The following is a 10,750-nucleotide window of genomic DNA, read 5'->3' as shown; positions in this document are numbered from 1 at the left end:
TCCAGAAAGAAATTCTTTCTAATATCTAAACTAAACCTCCCCTGGCACAACTTGAGACCCTGCCCTCTTGTCTTGTTGAAAGTCGTTTGGCAAAAGAGCCCAACCCCCCCCTGGCTCCAACCTCCTTTCAGGGAGTTGTAGAGAGTGATGAGGTCTCCCCTGAGCCTCCTCTTCTTCAGGCTGAACAGCCCCAGCTCTCTCAGCCTCTCCTCATAGGGTCTGTGCTCGAGTCCCTTCACCAGCCTGGTTGCCTCCTTTGGACCTGCTCCAGGACCTCGATATCCTTCCTTCCTGAGCTGAGGGGCCCAGAACTGGACACAGGACTCGAGGTGTGGCCTCACCAGGGCTGAGTACAGGGGCAGAATCACTTCCTTGGACCTGTCAAAGCTGCCTATACCAAAGTTTTCCTGAAGTACCCTGGAATTGCTCACTCACCTCTGACTCAGCACTAGCAAGATGGAAGTGCCATGCAAACAGGATGTCTTGGCTTAAAAAACATATTGTTCAGGTCTGCTCAGAGCATGAGAGGAGAAAGCCCACAGAGTACTTGTGTATTTGCTTCCTGTAGCAGATTTGCACTGCTACCAGACAATATGGTACCCTCTGGAAACAGCTCTGAACATTTTCCTCATCCACACACACAAGCTCCCTCTGTTTTACCTGTATTGCCAAAAAGATGGAACTCCTCTTGTGTGAGCACAGTTACAGCAGTGAAAAAATGCTTATGTTGTAGTATTTATACTGGTATGGCTTGTTCCTAGAAAGGATAATATTACAGTGCGATTAGAGAAGGGAGATTTAATCACTGACATTGTTTTGGATAGCCAATAGGGGAGAACAATGTTAAGCCTCCGGGTACCTGGAATGAGGATATGGAGTTTGCATGATGAGGATGTGTGTAATATACTCTCAAGTCCTTAGGGGACAGTGTCCTATCCTGCCATCCCACTGAGACCAGGAAGGATCTTCCCCAGAAAAGCACCACTGACAGGAGTAAATGGGCATGTCAGGGACAGTCAGGTCCATTAATCCTGCATGTTACCCACAGGGCCCTGTTGCCACTCTTAAAGAAATGGTGGAAAGGAGAATATTGGGTTGGATTTCTTGGGAATGCTATGAAATCTCTCCCAATTCTTTGTTATCCGTAAGGATTAAAGCACATTGAAGCCTTAGTGTGAGTATCAGGCCGTAGAGAATTGATTTTTGCCTCTCATATGGAAACTCTGTGTGGGAAGGGTGACTGCACAGAAGCTGCAGCACAGCACTGCAGATGTGAGGTTTGTTATATCAGATGCTCAGCTTATCCCACGAGGTCACTCCTAGGGTCATTTTCCTTTCCCACCACAGCCCTCTTTCCCTTTGGTCACTAATGACTATATGGGGGAGGTCAAGTTAAGGACAGATATAAACAGTGGAGCAGAGAAGCAGTAATGGCCACAAATCAGTTTAATTATCTAATAAATATTTGCAAAAGCTCTATATAGCTGGAGCATATATTAGAACTTTATTTACAACAGCATGTCTGAGGTTTTTGCTTTCCAGCTCTCAAATACTTTTCATTAGGAAGTAGAGAATCTTTGTAATAAGGGAATTGTTGCTTAGAAATTAGGGTTTAAGGCACCATTTTTAATATGAATAGTATGTGTATATTTATAGTCAATAATCCAGAGACTGTGAATAAGATGAAGAGTTAAATTGAAGCTACTGGGAATGCAGCATGCAGAGCTGTGCCAGGTCAGAATTGTCTCTCGTCTTCATGAAATCAGAAATCTCAGGACTGATGGAAATGTCCTTTTGTGATTTTGGAACATGTTTGGCTCTAACACAGGTGGCTGAGAGTAGCAGTCTAACTGAGCAGCAATTGTGAGAGGGAAGGCAGCTTTCTTCTTTTGCTTTCTGATCAGTGGGATACGTAGAAAGATGTAATGAAGGAAAAAAAAAAGGTAACATCTTAGTTTATCTTGTGAACAAGGGATGATTTGGGATTGAGAGCATGACACTGAAACTAGAAGTGAGTGTCACACTTACCCTTCTGCCTGAGCACCTCCTGTAAATGAATTTACACACGATGTCCTGAAATTCCCACTGATTACAGTTGCTTTATTTTCTGAATGTTTGGCACCTAACATTAAGGCCTGTGTTCTTCACTACTCTCTTTGCTTGCTTGATTCCTAAACAAAGAGGAACTAGGGGGATGGTGCACGCAGGGAGAAGATAATGGTGCAGAGAAACCTCGTGTCATCTTTGCATTTCAATTTCCTACGGTGTGTGATTTTTTTTTTTTATTTATTTTTTTTTTTCAGCTGAACGCTCCAGGAACTGTTCTGGCTTGCATTTTGGATGAAGTAGCTGCTTGAAAGCCCGGTGATAGGGGGCAGCTGTTGGAAACAGGCGTTCTGGAGAAGGCGTTCAGGCCAAGCCCCATATGTGCGGTTAGACGGGTGCTGCGGGCAGAGAATTCCCCGGGGTAACTTCCCTTTGGATCGCAGCTTCCCTGCTGGACCCAAATCGCTGGATTCCCTGCGTTTTGAGAAATGGAGGCACGCTTGTGCTTCTTGGGCTGGAGGAACGAAGCCTGAGGTTTTGGATGGCAGAAAATCCCAGTCATGGAGATTTATGCGTGGCAGAGAAGAGCCTGCTCGGTTGGTTTGGTTTTTTTTTTTCCCTGCAATCCCGGGCTCTCGCTGATGGAGGACGTGACACGCTGAGTTTCTGGAGAACTGGCATTAGCAGCCCGTTTCACCCCAGCCCCCGGGGAAGGCGACAGTGACCACACGCCGCTTACTGGGGTGGCACCGGGCCCCGTGGGATCCATCCCCATCACCTTCCTCCTCTTCCTCCTCCCGCCACCGCTGCCAGCCCACACCGGGGCCGCTGCCTCGCCTGCCAGGCGTTCTCCAGAGCCTGCGGGCAGGTCACCCCGCGTGGGGACAGCTCTCCAGAGGGATCGGTGCCGGCGACACGTTTTGGGCCGGCGCCTGCCAGCGAGCTCTCCCAGCACCGCGGGTGGTGGGAAGGGGGGACGGCCATCCAGCGGCTGGAGGGGCTCCCGGAACCCGGCGGGGATGGGTGGGTGGGTTTCTGAACCGAGACCCTCAGATGGGACCCGGCCCCGTAGGTAGGTGGGTGGATGGATGGATGGGTGGGTTTCTGACCCGAGACCCTCAGATGGGACCCGGCCCCGTGGGTGGGTGGGTGGGTGGATGGATGGATGGATGGATGGATGGGTGGGTGGGTTTCTAACCCGAGACCCTCAGACGGGATCTGTCCCCGCCGCCCTGCTGGCAGCTCCCGCCGTGCAACGCAACTCGTCGCCGCGCCGACGCAGCCTAACCCTGGGTGGGGAGGCGGGCCCACGGCCGCAGCTGGCACCTCTGTCAGCCTATCCTGTCGCTCCTCTCTGACGCTCCAGCCAATCAGGAGCGGCGTCAAAAAAAAAAAAAAAAAAAGAAAAAGAGTGGGGGCGCCAAAGCCCCGGCGTGAATAAAACACCCGGGACCCGTGGGTGGAGAGGGGCGGGGTCACGGCTTTGACGAGCAGCTCCTCGCACCAATCCTAAAGCCGGAGGTCGCGACGAGGCGCCAATGGGCAGCCGTGGTGGGCGTGGCGGGAGGGCGAGGGCGGGAGCACTTGCCGGGGGCCGGGGGGAGCGGCGGTGGCGGCGGCGCTGCTCGGTAGCGACGGGCGGCGGAGCAGGCGCTGGAGGGAGGCGGCTGCGGGCAGCAGGTGAGCGCGGCTGGGCCGCTGTGCTGGGTAGGGCCTTGGCCGCAGGCGGATGCGTGCGAGCCCCGCGGGGTGGTCCGGGCATGGGGGGGGGGGGTGGCGGGGAACGGCGGAGGCGGGGGAGGCTCGATGGGGCCGGCAGAGGGGGGGGGGCGGTGGTGCCCCGGGAAATGCGTGCAGCGGCCGGGGGAGAGGCGGGGGCGCCCTCCCGTTCACACCCCGGCGGGAGAGAGGGAGGGAGGAAGAGAGGAGGGGGGGATCGGGCGGTGGGGTTGGGCCCCGGCGAGATCCCCAGGGTAGGGTGGGGCGGGGCGGGGGCCCGGCGCAGGTGGAGCCCGCGGGGGGTGGCCGCGGGGCCAAGGCCCTGTGGGGAGCACCGAGCCGGCGGAGCGACCCCCGGGGCGCTGGTGCTTCCTGGTCTCCCGCTCCCGGGGCCGCCTCTGCCTGCGGTCTTTCCTAGGCCTTGAATCCCGGCCAGGTTTCCGTCAGAGGGTCCCTCCGGCGCGGCCGCTCCCGGCTCGGCTCTCGCCGTTCAGCGGCGCTTTGTATCGCCTACCGCCCCTGCCTGCGGAGGTGGGTGGCGGGGGGGGGGGGGCACCGGGGTTCCGCCAAGTTGGGGCTTCCCCTGGAGCCTCCGCCTCGTCCCGGCCGGGGTTGGGGCGCTGTGAAGTTTGGGAGGCGTGGGGATGGGGTTCGGAAGCGGGTGTGCTGACCACCCGGCCTCCCAGCGGGGGAGTTCCGAGGGAAGGGCTCCCCGTAAGCAGCGAAACTCGCCTCGTTTCACCCGCTCCCTGGATTCGCCGGTCCCTTTCTACCTCTGCACAAAGGAACGGGCGGCCGGGTTCAGCTCGTCCTGCGAGGTTTAGGGGGTGGATGAGCAACAGCGTGTGCCGGGAGGCTGCTGGGCACCGGCGGCACCGCTGCCCTCGGCTTGCGGTAGATAACCAAGGGTTAAGAGGCAGCTTCCGTTTGGAACAGGCGAACTCCTCTGCCTGCACTTATGGAGGGGAACTGTCTGCGAGAATGAAATGTTGCATCCCTCAGAGGAGAGCTAATGTCTTGCAGCAGCTCTGCTCTACCACTCCTTTGGTCCAGTAGATTTATGTAAGCTGCTCGCTAATGGTTTATGAAGTGATAAGGGAGCTTTTGAGTCGATTCCTGTGTGCTGCTGGGTTTTCTGGGTTGTTGTCAATGTTCCTTAATTCACCTGTCCAGAGCAGGAGATACTTGGGGCTCTTAGCTGTGTCTAATTGTACCCTTTAAGGGGTTTTCTGTCTTGCTTTGTATTTTTTTGGGTCTTCCTGCCTCTCCAGACAGGCACCTGAACCAGGAGAGTGGGTAAAATGGAAGACACAGTCATTCTGTTTGGCCACAATATTACTCTAGGTATGGCTTGTAGCAAGAAGTGTAAATATTTAAATGGTTTTCTGACTCATCAGTTCTGTTTGACTTATTGATCTATGGTTACTGTTAGAACAGTCTTCATGATTATGCAGAAGTTAATAGTTACCATAGAGAAACAGTATTGTTTTTCTGCTCACCAGTGTGTTTTTTCCATTTCTTCATCTCTTGGCAATTTACTGGGGTCACGCTGCTTTTTTCCCTTTGCAATATTTTTTTGGAAGAAATAAAAAATCGTGAGCAAAGTCCAAAAAAATGTATCTGAGATGTGTTTGTTCTTGCCTGTGATTCTTAAACTCTTGATAGCCTGACTTATCCTACAATCAACTTTAAAATCTGTAATTCAGTCAGTTGTTGCTTTTAAGCCTCAGTGAAAACTCTGATTTACAGAACTCTAAACATAACACATCAAAGATTTTTTCTTTTTTAATCCCCTAGACTGTACATATGAAATGCAATTCAAATCAGTCATTTAAATCCTTATTAGCAGAAAATTCATTTTTTAGCCTGGGAATTATTTTCCTGCATTTATTACTTCTCTTAAATGTGTGCAAACTGTGAAGGTGCATGTAAATGAGACGGAGCAGACAAGTTTGTTTATCTTCTCACCCTGATATTGTGAAATCATCTGATTTTGTGTTAGTAGCTGACAGTGTAATGCATTTAGGAGGAAAAAAACCAAACCAACAGGACATACTGGGCTTTTAAAACTTGCAAGGCTTCTAAGTATTTTATTTTGTAGTTTGCTGTAGCTGCTTGCTGTCAGGATGTTCTGCAAGTGCTTTTCTTTCCTACCATAATGAGCGTGCTGGGAGAGCTTTCTGAAATGACAGTGAAAATCTTTGCAAATATTCTTGCCTCTCCAGGAACAGGGCTCATCAGGAAAACGTGGTAGAGCTTTTATTGCATGCTTATAAGACCTTGTTATAGCACTGTACCAGATTCTTTAATCTGTTTTTATTCCCCTAGTAATGTTGGTGGAGCTGCATAGCATTGGGGGGGGAGGGAATGAATTGCCCTAATGATACACAAAAGTAAGTACTCTGCTTTCAAGAATAGATATTTTACAGATACTCCCAGGTAAGAAATCCTTGTGGCATCCTAAGCTGGTGTAATTGCTGACTTTGATGTCCTGTCCCACCTATTGGATTCATCTGACATTGCTGACATTTTTTTTTTTTTGAGGGTCAGAAGTTATTTATATTTTTATTTATTTCTCCAGCTAATCATGCCCTTAGTCTTTTGTAGTTTAGGTTGAACATAACTGTTCACTGAAAGTGGATCTGTAAACAGATATTTAAATTACAGATTACCTGCCCAACCCAGGCATCTCAATTTTGGTAAGTGACATTAGAGCATATTGCTTTTTTTCTTCTGAGGAATACAAAGTATAAACTCAATCATGTTAAGTCATAACACATCCTCTACAGTCACTGCATTATGACCAGAGCAGCTTTGATATCCCTGGCAGTGCTTTCACCCAAAAGAAGCTGTTTTTCTGTCAGTCTTTCTTTGCTGATCCAGCTGAAAACAATGATACAGAAAAATGTTGAGCTTCCGCTGGATCAGCTGCCTAAACTTCATGGCTATGCAAATGTTACTCCTCACAGAGGAGGAGGAGGAGGCTGTGACCACTTTTTCTGCTCTATTTTAGTTTTGGCTAAGCTTGTCAAGAAACTTGGCAACCTTAACTGGGGCTGCTGTGGTCCTGCCTCCTTCTTGACTGTGCATCTTGCTCTGCTGGCAAGGAAGCCTTTGTGGCTGTGACTTAAGCAAAGTTGGCAAGAGGGAGTTAATCAGGATGGTAATGACTTGGTTTTTTGCTTTGTTGGATTTTAGGTGGTTCGTGTTTCTGAACTGGGTGACCATCTAGGTCAGAGAGTAGGAATGGGACTTAGTGTTGAAGTGAATGAGGTAGGGGGTGGGAGATGCAGCCGTGGGAGCTTTGATTTAAATTTCCTTGAGCTTTTCCTCAGCCTTACTTCTTCTGGAAGCTACAGCAATTTGTTTTAAGCCTGCTTGGCTGATAAAACCTCAAATAAATTGGAGAGTGTTCTTCCACTTTTCTCAGCTGGCGTGTTGGTTTGGGTGGTAACAGCAGTGAACAGAGAGTGAGGAGCCCAGGCATGGGCTAAGCAGAGGAATCTCAGACTGGCACAGCTATGTCTGGAAGAGGATTTGTTCTCATCTTAATTGTGGAATCCATCAAATACCCATTTTGAAGTGCTATTCTTTACAGTGTATAGTTGAAGCAGAGGTTGCATGAGAAAGAGGAAAACTTTCATAACAAGCAAGATCAGGAAGACTGTTCCACTGTGCAGGAGGCAGTGATTTGTTTTGTTTTCTTTTTACTTGTATTGACTGAGACATGCAAGCAATAACAGGTTGTCACCAGCCTAGAAGTATAAATGGCATCATGTCATGTGTAACTGTGTCACACATTCATCCAGAATCCTTTTAAATGCTTTGTAGGAGATACCTTGGTAAAAATTCGAGTTGCTTTGTTCAGCATTTGTCATTCCAGAGTAATTCTTTGTAAAGTCCTGGTGTTCTGTTGTTATCAGATGTGATGGCTTAAAGATGTTTCTGCATACTGCTTTGCCTTCTGTTCCTGCAGGATTTTGACCAAAAGGGTGTCAGGGCCAATGATTTGTGTGTGAGAAACTGGCTGGAAGAGGAATATGGGTGGCAAAATGTAAAGGTGCTCTTGAGGAAAGTGTGAAACCAATCTTTTCAGAATTTTGGGGATCCGAAACAAGCTCTTGTTTTCTTGGAGTGCTGAATCTGTAGGATTTGAGATCTTGTTGGTGGGTTTTGATACTGAAGCCACAACCAAAGTTCTAAGTGAAATAGTGCTTTCAAATACAGGGTATTGTAAAGTTAGACCAAACTGCTCAGACTTTTTCTGGTTACTTTTTCTTTTCTAGGGAACAATAATTGGCAACTTACATGTGAATTGGATTCTAAACACTATTCTTTAGGTATACCTAGAGAGCTTATGAATCAGAACTGCTTTCCTGTAGGCATATACTGGGTCATTGGCCTGGGCTTCTTCACATGGCACAAGTGCAAGTACTACTGAGGCTTTTGAGAAAAAAATACAATGGTGCACTTGGCCTAAACTGCTGCTACTGTTCTCAATCTGGATGTGACCACTTTTAATCAGTTTAGGTTTTCTTAAGGGGGAAAAATCCCTCTGAACCCTAAGGGTCTCTCCTTCTGCGTTTAATGTTTAAACTTGATTAACGCAGTTTGAGCCTCAGTCAAGGCTCCACTGGCAGCAGTGAGCTGATTTCAGACTGTTAAAGGAGCTTGTTTTCATAATTTATCAGGACTAGGCATTCCTTGGCTTTTCCAAGGCTGTGCAGTTTGCTGGTGGGCACCACTGAGTGTTGAGCTGCCAGACAGACCCCCTGGTTATTCAGTTTGCATTGCAAGTGAATGCTCGGTGGCTGCTGCATGCAGGGGTCTGTAGTTAGCTGATGTCTTGGTGTGTTGACTTAAGGTTTTGAGGGAGGATAGTCTGCTCTCAGAGGCATTAGTTCATCAACTGCTGAAGTAAAAATCTGTGGAGACATGGGAATTTGTTGCCTGTACAGAGAAATGACAAATGGGGATTTTGTTCACCAGTGATACAGGCTGGGTCTAACTTCTGTTCAGTAAATAATGGTAGAAGTGTTGGATTTGTATTTTTCCCTTGTATGCATGGTATGGGGGGAAATCAAGTATGTTATTTCCTTCTAGGTGTTTTGAGACCCTGTTTTCTAGTTTTGCTCTTGGGTGTTTTTTTCCTGGAACTTGGTAGCACTAAACTCCAGTTTAAGTGAAGCCAATAGCCAAATACCCATGGAACTTAATTGCTGGCTTGGCTTTTTGCTGTAATATTTGCTTTTTACTCAAAGTAAAATCATAGATTATGTGCAAAATAATAGGTGAATGCTTTTTCTCATCAAAAGGCAGTTGATACTTATTTGATTTCTACAGGTTGCTGTAATTTCAGGGCTACAGAGCCCTACAGGCTGTGCTCTGGGTGTTGTGGCTGGCTCATGTTTCTGCAGTGGGATAAGTGAATTTTACAGCCTTTAAAAAAAAGGCTGTTTTTTTTTAAAAAAAATTTTATTTTTATTGTCCAAGTCTGCTTAACATGATCTTTCTGTTGACTATTTTTAATTTACAAGAACAAGATGTGATGCTGCTTCCAAAAAAACCTGAGAGGCTTAATCTCATCTAAAAATCCTGAGAGAATTTACCTGTCATTAAGGTGGTAGTTGTCAAGGTTTAGTGCTTAGTGCTGTGCCAGGGTTCCTCTTGAGGTTCCAATCCTTGTCCTTGTATTTCCAATCAATATAGAACCTGTGTTTATATCAAGTCATCACCTTTCAGGTTGAAATGTGTATCATCTGTGTGTCAGATTCCCTAACTCAGCCTAAAAACATCATGTATGAGAATTGGAGAGTTTGGTTTAAGGTCTTGCATAGAGGATTCAGTGGTTGGGAACTGGCTTTGTTTTTCATATTTTAGCAGATAATTGTGAATGTAGGGGTTGTTTTGGGTTTCTTTCTTTCCCTCTTATCTCGTAGTGAGTTATCAGAAGTCTAGATAACAGAATTAATTGTGCATCCTCTCCTATAAACAGGCCTTGAACGTAATCAGAGGTTAGTTTAATATGAAGTATTCACTTTTGCTTGCTCCTATAAATTTTTCTATTTATGCACAGGTTTTTGTGTGTACATGAATAGTGTAACCTGCTTTCTTTAACTGAGTTTGCACAGGGTGGCTTTGAAAAAGTGTCGTGACATTTGTATACATAATTATTTAAACAGCAGATGAGGTTTGTTTTTTTTTTTTTTTAAATTTGTTTTCCAGAGGCTGTTTATTCATTTAAAGCATCTCTCAACCGTGCCATGCATGGATGTTCCTATGTAAAGAAAGGAGCCTGTAGAAAGCCACTCAGTATTTCAGCAACTGGGCAGACCTGCATATTTCTTTGGTAGCAGAAAGCCAGCCTCATGCAAAGGAATGAAGGACTGCAATTCAGTTGGCCTGAACCTTTTGGCCAGGAGACTTACTGAAAGCTTCTGTGAAAGAGTTGTTTTTTTAGCGGCCCTTTCATAGTTGGTTACATATTTTTTTAATCTAAGCTGTCTTGGATTTACTGTATGCAGCTGGGAAATAGAGTCACTGAAAGCTTTGTTCTCTGGGTGTGTTTTGGGTGCATCATGCTAATATTAAATAGGGATGGTTTATTGTTTCATTTAAATGTCTGCAATAGCAGTATGTGGCTTTTTTTTTTCCAGTTTTATTTTGTTTGGGCAAATTCTGACCCTCTAGCCTAGATGGCCTAGAGACTGCTCCATCAGTTTGTAATGAATGGGATGGTAACTAAGTTAAGTAATTTCTGTGCTGCCTCAAGCACAGAGGTACATCAAGATCATTTTTAGCTTTTCATTTAGCTTTTTACCAATTTGAGTACTTTGTGTCTTAGAGTTTCATAAGGAACACACAAAATCTGAGTGTTATCCTCTAAATAAGGTCACTTATTTTTTTTTTCCTCAATATTGCAAAGCAAATGTTTGTAACTGTCCAAAGGCAAAGGAAAGCTTGTAAGACTGGCCAAAATACACTT

The 10,750-nt window shown here is 46.8% G+C and overlaps 1 protein-coding gene across 12 annotated transcripts in view; it reads left to right on the top strand.

Annotated features, from left to right (window-relative positions):
* Positions 1 to 3,655: 3,655 nt before the first annotated feature.
* The window catches only part of NUMB (NUMB endocytic adaptor protein), a 106,938-nt gene continuing 99,843 nt past the window's right edge, over positions 3,656 to 10,750 (top strand). For 8 of the 12 annotated variants that reach the window (XM_030452348.1, XM_030452352.1, XM_030452347.1 and 5 more), the window contains exon 1: positions 4,100 to 4,296. The gene's annotated coding sequence lies outside the window, so the exon portion shown is untranslated. Of the gene's footprint in view, positions 3,727 to 4,098; positions 4,297 to 10,750 lie in introns of those variants that run through there. The other 4 variants (XM_030452345.1, XM_030452341.1, XM_030452342.1 and 1 more) reach the window with 3 other exon arrangements.

This window comes from Calypte anna, chromosome 5A (genome assembly GCF_003957555.1).
Source record: "Calypte anna isolate BGI_N300 chromosome 5A, bCalAnn1_v1.p, whole genome shotgun sequence".
Lineage (NCBI taxonomy): Eukaryota > Metazoa > Chordata > Aves > Apodiformes > Trochilidae > Calypte > Calypte anna.
The sequence above is the reverse complement of the archived record's forward strand: the minus strand, read 5'-3'. Positions and strand labels throughout refer to the sequence as shown.